Genomic DNA, 17,860 nt, shown 5'->3' on the forward strand with positions numbered 1-17,860 from the left:
CCCCGGGCGCGGGCGGGTGGGCGCGGCGTACTGGGTGCGCCTGGCGCTTCTCCCTGACTATTCTTTGCTGCCGGTGCAGGCTTCGCTTTATTTGCTCTCGCCCTTTCCCTTGTTGGCTGCTGTGCCGTGTCCGTCCAGGGTTACCCGATTTCAAAAGCCTTGGGCATCAGCGGATTTTCAGGTGTCGAGCTGCCCAAGCCAGGAGACCGAATTACAAACGCCATGATTAAATGTTACACTGAGCTTCTCAGCGCCTCTGATCGTCCAGGCTACCTCCAGGAAAGAGGCGCAGAGCGATCTGTACGCTGAGCATTCTCGGTCTCTGGGAAAAGGCGAGCTCGAGCTGTACAACTAGACGGTAACTCGGAGAAGTAAACCGTGGAAAATCGGAAGTAGGTTCCAGAAAAAAAATGCAGTATTGATTTCGGCAGTCGCCGGGCCGAGTGCAAAGGAGAAATTAGTAACCTTGAGTTTATAATGTTTTGATTTATGTTGATGATAACATAGAATGACTTGTACGGGGTAATTCCGAAAGGATCCGCCAAGTACGTGTTCGACTGAGCCTTTGTCAAAGGAGGGGGAAAGGGCTTTTAAAATAATGTGGACAAAAGACGTGGTCATTTGATAGTTTTAAAAAACGGATTTGTTTCCATGTCCGTGCTTTAGCCTACTGATCTTGTTATGTCAAAGTAAGCACTTGTCGCATTGTAGAACCAAAAGATTTCAGTAAACCACCCACAACAAAACATCCATCGGTGGGACCCTAGGACGCACACTTTGTGTAAGCCCGGAAGGATAATTTTAAAGCGCTCTGAAGCTGGATGGAGTGGCCCGTTGTGTTGGGATGGCTCTCTGCTTCCTGTTAAAATGTTAATTCCATTGTTGGATGCCACAGCTGTGAGCATTACTCATGGGATCAACATTCTATTAACAAGTCTAATTTTCGATCTGAGTCTATATAGCATTACCTCCACCTTTTTAATGCTTGTCATTTCGACATGGCTGAAATATCCCAAGTAAAGCTTCCGGAAAAGATGAAAGATCCGTAACCATTTTAGGTGATAGGTTTTCACCTTGTTTTGGTCTAGGACTAAACCGAAGAAGTTGAGAACATTGTGATCTCTGTGGAAAAAAGGGAGAAAAATGTTTTAGGCTACATCTAAAGCAGAGAAATGGAGGAATATAAACTTTATAGAGGATTCTCCCTCCCCTGCCCCCAACCCCCATATCAGGATAATTTCATTTTTTCTGGATGCCTCACTTTGGTAGGCACAATCTAAACGCAGGATATTTTGATAGGTGTAGAGTCCTGCTGCTTGTAAACTGCACACTGTGGTACAGTGTTAAAGGGCTGTTGTCTTCAACTAAACTAGTTTTACTTCAGTTTTCCTGCTTAAGCAACAACTCAAAAACTGTAATTGATATATGGCTTTGAGTATTTCTTCAGATACTTCTCCGCACTTGAGAAATTTATTGCCATGAACTCAGTTTGAGTGGTAACACAATTGGAATCTGTTTTACAGTTGGCAACATAAGGTGGAGGCTGTCATTAAAAATGAGCCACTAGTAGATCTTCCTCTAGCGTTGTCTCTGTGGGTTGCAGAGTTTTGTGGTGTACTCTGGTTGCTGGTGGAACACTTTTCATTGCCTTCCGAGTAGCAAGCCATACCACTAGTAGTTGCAGTAGTAATAGAGTAGTAGCAGTAATAAACTAAGGCTTGATTTTGCAGTTATTAAATGCCAGGCACTGTTGTAAGGGCTTTACATACATTTATTTAATGTACCTCGCAGCCCTGGAGGATATGTACTGTAATAATCCCAGCTGCACAAATGGAGAAACTGAGGCACAATGTGGTTGTATAACTTTACTTGCCAAGATCATAAATTTCCTCCTGAATCCCTTCTTTTATCACTGTGCTATCACTTTCCTCTTTGATTTCCTCTGATCGATACCCTAAATTAATGTCACTGGTTATCTGTCATTTATTAAGAACTTGCTGTTGGTTTGACCACATGCCAGGTACTGAGGCCTTTTATTAGTAGCCTTTTATTAATAATTTCATAATCTTAGCCGAATATTTTTGGACACTCTAAGAACACGAGGATCCAGGGCTTGTACTGGTGTTGCAAGCTTATATGGCGCATGCCCCACAGCATTGTTGTCTCCTAGGGATGGCAGTGTTAAGAATTTGAGGTGCTGCTGCTTTTCACAGTATCAGTCTGAGTGAGAGTAAAGCACTGGCCAATGAATCTGGTCTCCAGACTACTTGTTAGCCATTCAGTGACAGCAGGACCCTGTTCTCTGTGAGCCTCAGTTGGTTTATGTGTCAAGAATACTTATTGCTTTGCTTTACCAGGAGTATTTTCCTTTACTTTAAAAAAAAAAAAATGAAGATTATTCGATGTGAACTTTATCCCCTCCATATGCCTGTCTCTTAAGTACATTCCTGTATTTATACCACCACCAAAAGTCCCCATTATACCTGGGCAAAAGTTGCTTTTCCTCCAAGGCAAGCCACCCAGCATTGGCTCCTTACCCTATCTCTTGTGGGGTTTCCATAAAATTACCCAATATATCTCACTGTACTGGGTCGTGGGCCTTATCTGTGTTGCTGTTCACTGTTACAGTCCCAGTGTTAGCTTGTGGTGCCTAGCACATAGCAAGTGTTCAGCAAATGTTGAATGACCAAACGTTTTCAGCCTCTTTGCCCCTAGGCTTAAGGATATGATTCAGCTGTCATCAGTTACATCCCTCATTTTCTCCTGGTCTCACCCCCCTACTTCAGTTGTCAAAGGTATCAATCACCACGTGCCAAATCCATCCATTTCTTTGGAGCTCCATGACACCTGTTTGGGCTCCTTCCCATTGTGTTCTCCTGCCCTTCTCTGCCTTCTTCACTGCGTCCCTTAAAGGTCAGCCTCCCCCATGATTTGACCCGTAGCTGTCTTCTCAGTCTCCATCTGAAACCTGGATGACGTCATCTATCCATCACTGCATTCTCAAAATAGTCACTAGGGACTTTAAAATGTTGCCGGCTCACCTCTCCTTTGATTTCTGGGCCACTGTTTCCAACTGCCTTCAACATTCAGCCTTCCACTTTGCATGCGCTTGAGTACCTGAGACTCTGCAGGTCCTCAGCTGAACTTAGCATTAGTTAACTGATTAAATGGTCCAGTCATTCAAATATTTATGGCCTGCTGCATACTGTGGTTGTGCCCGATATCCCAGCAGTTGTACAGGATTTTGCAAGATGCGCAAGATTTGATGGAGCATTCCCAGCAGATAGAGATCTGGAAGGAAACTCAACTTGCCTTGGGAGCTGAGACGTTCAGGGCAAATAAGGCATCTAACTAGTCCTTCTTTTGATGTTCACCTGAGTCAGAGGGACGTGTGGGGTGGAGCTTGAGGTTTTGCATGTTAACAGGCTCCACGTGATGTCATTGATGACTGCACTTTGGGCAAAGGCCTGGAGACTGTGTAGAGAGCTTAGGGGAGAATCGCTGTCTGTCACATAAAGTGTTGTCCTGCCCCTGCCGCCCAGGGGTGGCACTAAGAAGCTCCTGGAGGTGTTAAAGAAGAGAGCCCGTATACCGAGAGTGATTCTCTTGAAGAGTGTAGATCTGGAGGCAGGGAGAACCACAGCCCCAAGGCAGGAATCCATTTGGGATGACCTGGACATGTGCAGTCCCTGGAAATACAGCAGGAGTGGTGCTGGGCCCGCTCTTTCATCTGAAAAGTTGTTCTGAGGGAGGTGCAGTGGAGCCCAGTATCTGGTTGAATGAGTGGGCAAGAAAAAGCTGGAGGGAAGGAGTAAGGCTTCTGGCTTGAGTGAGTGGTGATGTCACTCCACAAATCTTGGATGACTGAGCTTTGGACCAGTCGTATTTGCGGTGGATGCCTGAGGGGAATGGATATGAAAGAAATCCAGTGGGAAGATTCCAACAAAGGACCGGATCTCAGGAGAGAGGCGGAGATGGGTGGTACAGAATTGAGAATCACTGCTGATAGTTTGGCATCTATGTCAGGTTAACTAGGAAAAGCAGGTAGGACTCGAAGAGAAGGTGAAACGTGAAGCTGGGGAACATCAGCGTCTTACTAGATGGTGGGAAGTGAGGAGCTGGGGACAGGAAGGAGTGATGGGAATGCCGGAGAACTAGGGGATGAGGGGGTCCCAGAAAGTGATGAAGAAATGAGACCAGTGCATCTTACATTAGGAAATTGTTGAGAACATTTGGGAAGTTATTGATTCTGGAGAGAGGACAGTTCCTATACTGAGAGTAAGGCTAGATTTTAGTACGTTGAGGAGTGGACATCAGGTAAGTAGAGAATGTACTTAGAGATGTACTTTTCACTTGCCGTTGGTTTGATAGTGCGTGTTGCTGGGATTTTGCTGGCGGTCCAGTGGTTAAGATCCATGCTTCTATTGCCAGGTAGCAAGGGTGTGATCCCTGGTTGGGGAGCTAACATCCCGTATGCGTGTGTGCATGCTCAGTCATGTCCGACGCTTTGTGACCTCATGGACTGTAGCTCCTCTGTCCATGGGGATTCTCCAGGCAAGAATACTGGAGTGGGTTGCCATTTCTTCCTCCAGGGGATCTTCCCAACCCAGGGATCAAACTGGCATCTCCTGCATTGGCAGGCAGATTCTTTTACCACTGAACCACCTGGGAAGCCCTTTTAAGATCCCACATGCCACCAAAAGACAAACACAAAAAAGTAAAAACAACAACACACAAACAGTGCCTGTTGCACATGTGGCCTTAATTTCAGGGGACGTAGCAGACTCCATGGGAGAATGTGGAAACCAGCAGATGAGGGCTCTAACTTGTAAGTGTATGTTTAATAAAGCGTGTGTTTATACACACACACATACACATACACTTTTTCATATTCTTTTCCATTCTAGGTTATTACAAGGTACTGAATATAGTTCCTTGTTCTATACAGTAGGTGTTTTTTGTTTATTTAGAACTCTCATTTCCAACCACCCCCACTTGGAACCTTGTTCACATGATTCTTCCTTGAAACAGTGTATTCCTCTTTACACTCACTTCAGGACTCTGAACCCTTTGGCTTCCCATCTCATTTGTCTCTTATGTAGGGATTCCCATCAACTTTAAGGAAGCTTGAATATCCTTCCTGACATGCCCTCAACCCTTATATCCGTTATATCCCTCCTTAAGCACTCCCCTGTCTCTCTTTTCTCCACCAGATCTCTTGAAGGAGTTTGCTGCATTTGCTGACTCCAGTGACTTCCTTCATGTTCATTCCCATAGAAGCTCATTTTCAGCCCCCTCTCCCCCTGTGAAACTGCAGTGGCCGCCGTGGCTGCATCGCACAGTGGACATGTCGCACTGTCACCCTCTTAAAGCGAGGATGGCTCTGTTGACTAAGCTCTTTTCCCCTTGAGTCATCCCTCATCATCCTTAGCAGATCCACTCTCCTCCCTCTGCCTAAATGTCTGTTTCTGGCTTCAGTGACCAGTTTCTGTCCCTACAGCCTCCAGGTGGTCTCTGGTCTCACTCACCCGAAGCTTTGCCCATAACGTCAAACCACTCACTCAACAGCGCTGCTTACACTTCGCACAGACACCACCAATCAGTCAAACCTGTCTCCACACCACTGTTCTCTTGCACATTAAATGGCATTTTCAGCCATCAGACTCCCCAGGCAGAAATCTAGGCACCTTACTTGACTTTTCCTATTCTCTCCCCAACTTACACCCATGTTTCTAGGTCACTTGTATCCTTCCAGCCACCACTCGTAGTTCAAAGAGTATTGCCATCTCTTAAGATGGTTGAAATAGCTTTCTAAGTGGTTTCTCATTGAGTGAATAAATGGGGAAAGATGGACCAGGCAGGAATTTGTGCTTGTTGGCTTCAGAAGAGACCTGGAGCAGGGGCAAAAGCATTTGAAGATCCAGAATGGGTGTATCATTTGAAGAGGTGAGCAGTGGGCCCCGTGTCCTGCACAGGCTTGCTTTCTGTGTCAGTTCTGCCACGTGGGCAGTGTTGGGGTGAATTTGTATTACTCCTCCAGTCTCATCGTAATCCTCTGCTTGCAGCCTGTTCTCCTCCTCCCTTCAGTCCCTCCTTTCCTCTATCATACTCAAGTGTAAGTAATTAGGTAAAGGCAAGAGTTGAGACTGGGAACTTTTGCTTTTTTCAAACTTTTTATATTGTATTGGGGTGTAGCCAGTTAACAACATTGTGGTAGTTTCAGGTGAACAGCGAAGGGGCTCAGCCATACCTGTATGTGTATCCATTCTCCCCCAAACCCCCTCCCATCCAGGCTGGCACGGAGCTTTGAGTAGAGTTCCATCTGCTATACAGTGGGTCCTTATTGGCTATCCATTTTGAATATAGCAGTGTGTACAGACCTTCCTGAACTCCCTAAGTATTCCTTTACCTTGCTTCATTTGGTGGCTAGCAAGTAATGGATGTGAACTTTAATTTGATAATTATTAAAGTAATTAACAGGCTTCCCTGGTGGCTCAGACAGTAAAGAATCTGCCTGCAATGCCAGAGGCCGGGGTTCAGTCCCTGGGTTGGGAGGATCCCCTGGAGGAGGGCAGGGCAACCCACTCCAGTATTCTTGCCTGAAGAATCCCCATGGACAGAGGAGCTGGGTGGGCTAAAGTCCATGGGGTCACAAAGAGTTGGACACGACTGAGCGACTAAGCACACAGCACAAAGTAGTTAATTATTTAGGTAGCCTGAAAAATAATTAAAAGTTAACTAGAATGAGCTTATGGCTTTATCTTACTGTCTTTCATCCACCTTGCTTTTTAAATGATTTATTAAAATATTCACTTATTTATATATTTTGGCTTTGCTGGATCCTATTTGTGTCTCCAGAGCTCTTCATTGTGGCATGCACAGTGATCTAGTTCCCCAGCCAGGGATCAAACCCAGGCCCCCTGCATTGGGAGCACGGAGTCCTACCCACTGGACCACCACTGAAGTACCTTGCATTTCTAAAGAAAATAATGTTGTAGAATAATTGTTAGATTGGTTTTGAAATTAGATTGTTAAGAGTGTGATGCTAAGTGGAAGTAAAGAGCAGTCACCTTCTCTAGCTCTGGCTCCTTTATCTTCTATCTAATTTCTTCAGTGGGGCCGAAATTACAAATGGCAGAGAGTGAGGGGGTGGGGCACTCACCCTGGCACAGTGATCTATGCAGGACGCTGGTAGTTCCTGGTTTGGTGATCTCTTGGGAGCCTGTTATCGGTGTTCTTTGTAATTTGTTCAGTTTGTTGACTACATTACTGTCTCCACACGAAAGAAAATAGGCAGGAAGTTGAAAATGTTTCTGCATTGAGTGGCAAGATGGTGACTTAAAGGGACATTTTATCTCTTTAGTCCTTTTCCACTGGTTGTAGGCTTTCCCTCCCCTCATGGACTCACCCTTTCTGGTTGCTAATAAGGAGTTAGCCAGTTGAAGTTTAAGCCTTAAAGGCCTTTGCTTGACTCAGCAGTATTTGCAGTTCATTTTAGTTGGCAGGATTCCGGTAGAAGAAAAGATGATTGCCTGCTCTGTTGAACAAGAGAAGGTAGGATAAGGGACAGTAACAGCCTATTTTTAGGGTGGGTGTGAGATCGGGGACATAGTTCAGTTTGTCCTTTGATAGTTGGTGAGAAAAAGGATTAATAGTCACATTAACCCGTGTTTACATACTGAGACAATGCACTTTTCTTTAGAGACTATTAAATCACTTCCATTCTTTCAAGGGTACTTTACAGATTGGAGTGGGAATAACTTTGTTTCATTTATTTCTAAAAAGTATCAATAAAACTGTGTTTAGATTTCGAGAAGAAGCAACAGAACTCATCATGGTTCCCTTTTCACTTCCCCATAGCGTCACTGTATGTTCCATGTGAGTTTTAGAGGTTTCTCCGAAGGAAGAAACACCGATAAAAATGCTCTCAAGGAATCTCAAGGAATATGCAGATGCAGTGAAATCAAACGTGCTGCACCACATCTTTGTTGAATTGTTAGAGTGACTCGAGTTGACCCTCCTCAGTCTCTCAGACTCCCCAGTGAAGAGTGCTTTGAACTCTTGAATAACAGGCGATTCCCAGGGGGGTTTTCTTTAATAAACCAGACAAAAACTTTCAAGTGTTTTGTGCGCTGGATAGTTCTACAGTAAGAATTGAGAAGACTCTTTGACCTACTTGGTTGTACAACGTGAAATCTGAGACTTAGAGAAGGAACTGGTGACTTGGGGCTAGAAGAGTATCTTACTGTGTTTTTAAAGACAATTTCACACGCATCTCATTTGAATCCAGTCTCCTGACAGCCTATGAGTAGGAGGGACACTGTTTTTTGTTTTTTGTAATGGGAATCAAGTCATAAAGCCAAGGCCTAAGTCTAATAAATTATGGCATCGGTCCAGACAGTGCCGTCCTAGTAGAAACATAATGCAAGCCACATATGTCATTTAAAATGTTCTGGTAGTCACATTTTAAAGTGAAAAGGAAAAGGGTGAAATTAATTTAAATATTAATTTTGTTTAACCCAGTATATACAAAATATTAATTTTATATGTGGTCCAACTGAACATCAATAACATTTTTTTTTTCATACTAAGTCTTCAAAATCTGGTCTGTACTTTACCTGCAGCACATCTCAGTGTGCACTAGCCACATTTCATGTGCTCAGTAGTCGGGTGTGGCTACCACACTGGTTAGCAGAGGTCTAGAACCTGGAGCTTTAATTCCAGTCACCCTCCACTGTATTTAGTTTCGGAACATGCTACTGATTAAAATAGCATGGGTGTGGTGTGCCATCAGAACAGCTTCTTCAGTAGGAAGTGCCTTTAGAATTGCTGCCATGAGATTTTATCTAAAATATTTGTATCACATAATATTCCTATCATCAACAAGTTAAATAAAAGTCTCACTTCATATTTAGTTTCGTAAAATCATCAGAGAATTATAAAAACTGTCTTTATTTGATAGTTATATGCATTTGTATTTTAGGTATAAGGGAAAAAACCAAATATAGGGGGAAAATAATATTTTTAGCTTGCCTTTGAGGAAAATAAATGCATTTATGGAAATATCAGAAGTGGTCCCTGGTGATGGTTGCTAGGGAAATTTGAATTCATTTGGGGATATTAGAAAGGAAATCATGCCAAGATTGAAGCAGTCAAGTTAAATATACTTACAACAGGAATTTTTTTTTTTTGGTAACCTTTTCCTTATTAACTTCACGGTTTTTCGTAAGATCAGTTTATTTGCTTGTTTTGCTATAATCTCTTTGCTTTTTTACTTTCTGTGATCTCTCTAAGACACTTCACCTGAGTTTTTTGTTGTTGTTGTTTTTGCCAAGTACTCACTTTTTCCTCTTTCATGTTAATTAAAGGAAGAAAAGAGAGCCTGAGGTTTTTTTGAGCAAGGAGGCAAAGGCAGATTTCTTAAAATGGAGCGATACATACTATTCTCTGAAGGTGATGAAAATATTCACCATGGCAACGGATCTGCTTTACCCATAATGCAAAATACTCAATTTGCATTTGTTTTGCCAGAGAATTCTGAAATTAGCATCTCTGTATTAGAGAACATGAGGAAAGTAGTATACTAAATAGACTGAAAAAGGCTGAGACTTAATTTTAATCAAGAAATGAAATTTCTGTCCTTTCCTTAGATGAGTCTGTCTGTGTGCCCTTGAGGAGAGGAGGAAGGAGTGGGTCGCAGTCCAGCTCCACAGATACAATCTGTGCTCACATTCCTGACTCTCCCGTTTGGCTTTACATTGTAATTTGTGCTTTAAGTGCTCCTGATTTATAAGTTACATATTCAGTTTCTCATACAGGACCACAATCGCCATGGAAGAAGTTTGGGGGAATAAATAATATGTACATGTGCGTTAGGTATGGCAGTAGGTTCTTTTGGAGACAGGAGGAAGATGTCGTTGCAATACTGTGGGCAAGCTTCAGTCTGGAGGAGGGTGACTGGCATTTAATCCTGAATAAAATAAATAAATAAGACCATAAATGAGTAGATAAGTAAGTGAATAAATAAAGAAAAACAGGTACAGATTAGGGCAGATGTGCTATGTGATGTAAAAACCATATGGTTTTCTGATTATTCTCTTGAGGACCCACTGGCTTCTCCAACCCATTTCCCCCTTCACCTTGTATGCCAGCCCTTCAGCCCACTGTTCTTACTGTCCACTTGGCTACAGTTTTTTTAAAGTACATTTTTATAAAGCATCAGAAATATAACAGGTGGAGCCCGCAGAGAGACTTATGGGGTCTTAGTTCCCTGACCAGGAGTGGCAGCAAGCTCGCCAAGTTCTAACCACTAGACCACCAGGGAATTCCCAGAACATCGTGTTTTTTTAACAAAGACAAAATAAAGACAAATTTTCTGCTTTAATTCCTTCACCTTTTAAAATTCATTTTTAAATAAACCTTTGACTTCCCTGCTGGCTCAGACAGTAAAGTGTCTGCCTACAATGCGGGAGACCCGGTTTCCATCCCTGGGTTGGGAAGATCCCCTGGAGAAAGCAGTGGCAACCACTCCAGTATTCTTGCCTGGAAAATCCCATGGACGGAGAATCCTGGTAGGCTACAGTCCATGGGATCGCAAAGAGTCAGACATGACTGAGCGACTTCACTTTCTTTCTTTTCTTTCACTCGTAGAAAAGCGTGCTGTGCTGTGCTTAGTCACTCAGTTGTGTCAAACTCTTTGTGACCCCATGCACTGCAGCTCGCCAGTCTCGTCTGTCCATGGGGCTTCTGCAGGCAAGAATATTGGAGTGGCTTGCCATGCCCTCCTCCAGGGGATCTTCCCAACCCAAGGATTGAACTCAGGTCTCCCACATTGCTGGCGGATTCTTTACTGTCTGAGCCACCAGGGAAGCCCGAAAAGCATGCAGTTTAGAGCATTATTTACCAGTGAGAGAACATTATCACAAAGCAGACACATCTATACAGTTATAACCCAAGTCAAGAGATAGAACAAAACCCACCGTCAAAAGTCCCCTCATGCCCCCTGCAGTCATTTCCAGCACTGTCTTCTCATTTCTAACGGCGTAGATCGGCGTTGACACTGTATCCACAGAATTATATTATACGGTGTATGTTTTTCTGCCTAAACCTGGCTTCCTGTCACGTTTGTACAGTTGTTTCTGTTGGGTAGCTCTAGTTTATTCATTCGCTCTGCCATACGGTATTCTGTCATGTGACTGTACCACAGCTGATTTACGCATTCCACTGTTACGGACATGTTTTTCCTCTAGTTTTCTGCTCTCATGAAAAACCTGGCTATGACGTTCTCAGCCACGTGTTTTAGGGCACACAGTAACTATGAATGGCATTTCTGGGGTCTTGGTTACACATCTGTTTAGCTTTAGGTGATGCTACTAGACATTTTCCAAAATTAATTGTACCAGCTGACACTCCCTTCTGTAGAGACGAGACTGGCTCCGAATCACGGCCTTTCTTCATTTTGTTCTGGTGAGTGTGTAGTGCCACATCATTGTAGTTTTCTTTTTTAAACACTCTTATTATGGCAAATTTCGAATATATATAAACTAGATAAAAATGGTATGATGTTATGATATAAAATGGTATTTATCATACCAAAAAATAGTAGGATAAATGTCTTTGCTCCTCTTCATCAGCTATCAGCTCACCTCCATTGGACTCATGGTACCATTCTGCAGTCTTTCAACTCTTCTCCCATTCCTTTTCACATATTAAAGGTTTGAACCAGTCTCCGAAAGCCTCTCTTAGTTCAGTCATTCAGTTGTGTCCAGCTCTTTGCAACCCCGTGGAGTGTAGCATGCCAGGCCTCCCTGTCCATCCCCAGTTCTCAGATCTTGCTCAAACTCATGTCCATCCAGTCAATGATGCTATCCAACCATCTCATCCTTCTCTCTTGTCCCCTTCTCCTCCTGCCTTCAATCTTTCCCAGCATCAGGATCTTTTCAAATGAGTCACTTCTTCCTATCAGGTGGCCAAAGTATTGGAGCTTCAGCATCAGTCCTTCCAATGAATATTTGGAACTGATTTCCTTTAGGTTTGACTGGTTTGATCTCCTTGCAGTTCAGGGAACTTTCAAGAGTCTTCTCCAACATCACAATTCAAAAGCATCAATTCTTTGGTGCTTAGCTTTCTTTACGTCCAGTTCTCAAATCCATACATGGCTACTGGGAAAACCATGGCCTTGACGATGGACCTTTATTGGCAAAGTAATGTCTCTGCTTTTTAGTATGCTGTCTAGGTTTGTCATAGCTTTTCTTCCAGGGAGCAAGCATCTTTTAATTTCATGGCTGCAGTTGCCACCTGCAGTGATTTTGGAGCCCAAGAAAATAGTCTGTAACTGTTTCCATTGTTTCCCCATCTATTTGCTATGAAGTGATGGGACCAGATGCCATGATCTTAGTTTTCTGAATGTTGAGCTTTAAGCCAACTTTTTCACTTTCCTGTTTCACTTTCATCAAGAGGCTCTTAGTTCTTTTTCACTTTCTGCCATAAGGGTGGTATCATCTGCGTGTCTGAGGTTATTGATGTTTTTCCCAGCAATCTTGATTCCAGCTTGTGTTTCATTCAGCCCAGTGTTTCTCATAATGTACTATGCATGTAAGTTAAATAAGCAGGATGACAATATACAGCCTTGATGTACTCCTTTCCCAATTTGGAACCAGTCTGTTGTTCCATGTCCAGTTATAACTGTTGCTTTTTGACCTACATACAGGTTTCTCAAGAGGCAGGTCAGGTGGTCTGATATTCCCATCTCTTTAAGAATTTTCCACAGTTTATTGTGATCCACACAGTCAAAGGCTTTAGCATAGTCAATGAAGCATAAGTAGCTGTTTTTCTGGAATTCTCTATCCACATTTTTTTCTGCCTCTTATATTCTAGGTAAATACTCCATGTCTCTCCTTTGTTACAGCAGAAGAAATGTCCTTCCCTCGAATCTCATTTAAAATTGTCTTATCCCTTTTTTCTAGGTCTCATTGTTTCCTTCAGTCTCTGAGTGTTCTTTGTATGTAACCTCCCATTCCCCTTTCCTTCTGACTTTATAAACATGCTCTACATTTCTCACTTCAAAACAACCTTTCCTTGATGACATATCACAGTGCTATTTTTCTCCTACTCTTAAGAGCCACGTTCCTCAAAATAGCAGTCATTTCTGTCTCTGCTCACATACTCAACTTCTGTAGTTAGAAATATCCCTCCCCCACCTGCAGCCTTTAATTAAAAAAAAAAAATCAGATTTGGTCTAGGTCGCCAGTGAGGTTCTGATTGCCAGATCTAGTATATACAAGTCAGTGTCCTTTATTTACATAACAGATTTTGAGTTCTGTATCTAAGGTGCTGCTCAGTGTGAGGGATAAAATACCTTCCCAACACTACATGAGTTCATTTCCTAGTAGGAATGATGGGTTTTGGAAGACAACAGCAAGTTGTCATACTGGATACTGTTTATCGAAAGGATGATACCTAAGAGCTTTACATGCATTATTGTATTTAATCTCTATGTGGAAGTAAGCATTCTTCCTGCTAATGCTCACTTTATAGTAGAAAACATCAATACTTCAAAGACTAGAAACTTGCTCTCCCTAAGCATTTGGTAGGGCTTCCCAGATGGCACAGTGCTAAAGAATCCGCCTGCTGATGCAGGAGACCTGGGTTTGATCCCTGGTTCAGGAAGATGTCCTGGAGTAGGAAATGGCAACCTACTCTAGTATTCTTGCCTGGAACATCCCGTGGACAGAGGAGTCTGGTGGGCTACAGTCCATGGGGTCACGAAGAGTTGGACATGGCTGAGTGACTAAGTACGCACGCCTGCAAGCATTTGGTAACCTCGGTTTGAATTATAGCGCAGCTCGCACTTCAGAGCCCGTGTTACTTGTAGGCAGAACTGCTTGCACAATTTCGCCTGCTCATATTTCAGAAATGTCTGCACTTGCTGCGAGGTAAGCCCAGACAACTGTCACTGCCGGCATGGAGTTGTGCAGGGAGGGGAGGGGATGGGTTTTGGGGGAAGGCTTCCTGTTGGTTGCTTGCTTGATTGATGGTCTACACTTAGGACGTATTTAGATCTGAAAGAGATACTTTAGTTTAACACCCTTAATTTATGTTTGAGCCCCGGAGAAACAACATGTCCAAAGTGATAGAGCTTTTTTTTATGACAGACTTGACAATAGATCCTAGTCTGGTATATCTCATTTTAAAAACGGGTCAGCCCATACTCCTGAACTTTGTGCTACCGAAAATGATGTCTTGTTGGAAATCTAGTATAGGAAGGGAATAGCGAAAATCCCAAACCTTCTTCCACCACAGTGACTGAAAGGGGGTCTAATAATGTACTCACTGTATTATTTTGTAGTGATTTTTAAAAGGAAATCTCTTAATGTCCAGGGGTATTGACTCATAGACTTCTACTTGCAGGGTAAGTGTGGCTTGGGAGCCAGTCTACCTCGATTTGTATCTTGCTCACTTAGTAGGTTAGGTACCTCTTATTGTCTCTGTTTCGTCACTGCTTGAGATAATAGTAGTAACACCCTCAGAATTGTTATGAGATTTGAAGGAGTTAATGTGTATAAAATATTTTGAAAAGTGCCTGGCACATAATCTAACACCCATGGTGGCTCAGACAGTAAAGAATCTGCCTGCAGTGCAGGAGACCTGGGTTCAATCCCTGGGTCAGGAAGATCCCCTGGAGAAGGGAATGGCTACCCACTCCAGTATTCTTGCCTGGAAAATTCCATGGACAAAGGAGTTTGGTGGGCTACAGTCCATGGGGTTGCTAAGAGTGAGAAACGGCTGAGCGACTAACCCTGGCACTTAATAGGTACTCAGTCACTGCTCATTACTATTTATGGTTAAGGTGATGGTTTCCCTATTTCCATCTCAGTTTATTTTCTGGGCACTTGCTTTTTGATTACTCATTGAGGGTAGGGAGCTGAGAGTTGATTTTAAAAAAACAGCATAGAAAAGCAAATAAGTATACCTAATGTTGTTTCTCATTGTTATTAACTTCTCTGACTCTCAGTATTATTTTCTTAGCTCAACAGTACCTATTAACACCCTGTACTGAGTAACACATGGGAATGGGATCACAGAGAGTTGGACGTGACTGAATGACTAGCACACACACTAGGCAGCGCGGAGGGTGATTTCTACCTTCCAGTGGTTTTTTTCTCTTCCTGAGCAATGTTTAAAGGCCTAGTTGGAGTAGTTAACTACCCTTAATGCATAGTAAGTTTTTCTTTTTCTTTCCTAAAAAGAAACCCTTAGTATTTGGGTGACTTTTAACATGCTAATCCCAAAGCAGCTCCCTGGTGAGAAGGAAATTGGCAGTTTAGATTTAGGGTCAAGGAAAGGGTCTAAATAGCTTGGCAGTTGCATTTTTGCAATATTTAAAACAGGGTTTAAAGCGTCCCAGTGAGTTGCTTGCTAACCCAGACATCTGATTTGTAGTATTTGTTAATCAGACATACACAACAAAATTATACTTGTCCCAATCAACTTCTTAAACATACCACTTCCTGATTTTCCCAGTTTATTTTTTAACATTGCCCTAATGAATCGTTTTTGAGTGTTTCTGTGTTTTTATGTAAGGTTCCTGAACTCCATATTCTGAACTAAGCAATACAACTGAATGTCTTCTCTATTTAAAATAGTAACCTTTATGACATTTTTTATATTTCTCACAAAAGTCAATATCAAATAAATTCTTTATAAAAATTGACACTAAGATCATACCCCTTTTCAAGCAACCAAAGAATTATGCCAGACCTTTGGAAAATGAAGTTAAATTACTCTTATTTTTATTCCTAGTTTCTCTTTTTTGTTTATGTCTTTGGAATGACTCCAGATATTTTGAGAAAACATGCATAAGTGTATAACATTTTTCTCATTTTGCTTCATGTTGTTCTGGAGGTAGTTGCAAGACAGACAAGCAACTTTTTCTTCATCCCTAGTTGTGATTTTAGTGAAGTGAAAGTCACTCAGTCATGTCCGACTCTTTGTGACCCCATGGACTATACAGTCCATGAAATTCTCTAGGCCAGAATACTGGAATGGGTAGCCTTTCCCTTCTCTAGGGGATCTTCCCAACCTAGTGATGGAACCCAGGTCTCCCGCATTGCACGTGGACCCTTTACTGGCTGAGCCACAAGGGTTGTGATTTTAGAATATTCACAAATTAAAGTTTTAATGTCATCTTTCTTTCATGTTAACATAAATTTACAGGCTTCCCAAGTGGCACGAGTGGTAAAGAACCCACCTGTCAATGCAGGAGATGTAAGAGATCCCTGGATGGGGCAGATCTCCTGCAGGAGGACATGGCAACCCACTCCAGTATTCTTACCTGGAGAATTACGCGGACAGAGGAGCCTGGCAGGCTCCAGTCCATGGGGTCGAAAAAAGTCAGACACGACTGAAGTGACTTACACGCAACATAACTATATAGTTGAATCCATGTTAATTTCTTATCACATCAGCTAATATTTCTTGTGATGTGAATATTAAAGCAATAAGCATCAGTCTTTGCTCCTGTTAGCATACAGTCAGGTTTGCTCAGCTCCCTCTGAGCTCCATGCATCCCCAGTGGCTTCGCTGTTCCTTTACTGTGCTAGATACACAGTCTGCCCATGGCCCTCCTTCCCATTACTTTCCCAGAAGGTTTCATGATCTTTTCTCCCATGAGCATTCCTCTTGCAAACAGCTCCTTCACCTTCACTCTGCCGAGAACTCCCGCTCTGTGCTTAAACTAAGCAGTTTCTTCTGAGGCAGGTCCAGGGTGTGTTGAATAAGGCTTGGAACGTGCCCTCCAGAGATGAAACCCTGGGACCCTGTTAAGCAACTGAAAGTGTGTGCTTAAGGGTGTGCGTGTATGCTCAGTCGTGTCCGAGCCTGCCAGGCCCCTCTGTCCATGGGATTTCCCAGGCAAGAATACAGGAGTGGGGAGTCACTTCCTCCTCCAAGCGATCTTCCCGACCCAGGGGTGGAATCTGCGCCTTGCGAGTGTCCTGGATTGGCAGATGGATTCTTTATACCCCTGAGCCTTCGAAGAAGCCCTCAGGTAAGGGTGGGAACTTGCTCGGTGCGTGCAGTAGAGGAGCAGATTGTGTAATTGTGAGCGGAGCGGGAAGCAATTAACACTGCCTGCGGGGATTTGGGGGGAGGAGGCCACTGGTGAGAGGTGTTGAATGGCTGCCAGGTGCTTTCAGTGGGAGAAGGTGGGCCTTGCAGACAAGGGAAATGTGTGCAAACACAGATGCTCCACAGTGTGTATGCACTTAATTCTGTCTTCGCCCTTCGGTGCTTCCTCTGGTATCTTTGATTTCCTTTGATGATTGGCCCCTGACCAGAATGCCTTCGCTGTTGTGATTCCATCTTTGATAGAAAAAGACCTTAACTTATTTTCACCGGCTTTCACCGGCTTTTAGCCACACCTTGTTAATTTTTCTTTACTACTTTGAAATGGAACACCTTTCATTCAGGTAGACTCTGTTTCCTTCCTCTTACACAAAGGAACTACATGCTTATGCCGTAGCTTTTCTTTTCCTTATTTTTAACCTGAGCACTAGAAATTTTGCTCCGCTAAAGGAAATCAGTGATAATCAAGAAGCTTTGGCTTCTAAGTCAAATGTGAACTATTCACCTAGGGTGTAGGGTAGAAAGTGTTACCAAGTCCAAGTTTGCTCTGCTCGCTGCACAACAGGCCAATGAATCGAAGACAGGAGGAGTTGAGGCAAAGAAGAGACTTTATTCAGGGAGCTGGCTGACAGAGGATGGCAGGCTAGTGCCTCAAAATAACCATTTTATCGGGGTGTGGATACCAGGTTCTTTTGTAGATCAGAGATGGGGGTAGGTGAGGAAGCAAAGTAAAAAT

At 43.1% G+C, this 17,860-nt stretch overlaps 1 protein-coding gene across 3 annotated transcripts in view; it reads left to right on the forward strand.

The window, feature by feature from the left end:
* The window catches only part of CXADR (coxsackie virus and adenovirus receptor), a 66,465-nt gene that overhangs the window by 702 nt on the left and 47,903 nt on the right, over positions 1-17,860 (forward strand). Inside the window, exon 1 of one of the 3 annotated variants that reach the window (XM_010852955.1) lies at positions 6,970-7,554. The exons of the other annotated variants lie outside the window; for them this stretch is intronic. The gene's annotated coding sequence lies outside the window, so the exon portion shown is untranslated. Of the gene's footprint in view, positions 1-6,969; positions 7,555-17,860 lie in introns of those variants that run through there. 3 annotated transcript variants of the gene reach the window in all.

This window comes from Bison bison, unplaced genomic scaffold, assembly GCF_000754665.1.
Source record: "Bison bison bison isolate TAMUID 2011002044 unplaced genomic scaffold, Bison_UMD1.0 scf7180017864318, whole genome shotgun sequence".
Lineage (NCBI taxonomy): Eukaryota > Metazoa > Chordata > Mammalia > Artiodactyla > Bovidae > Bison > Bison bison.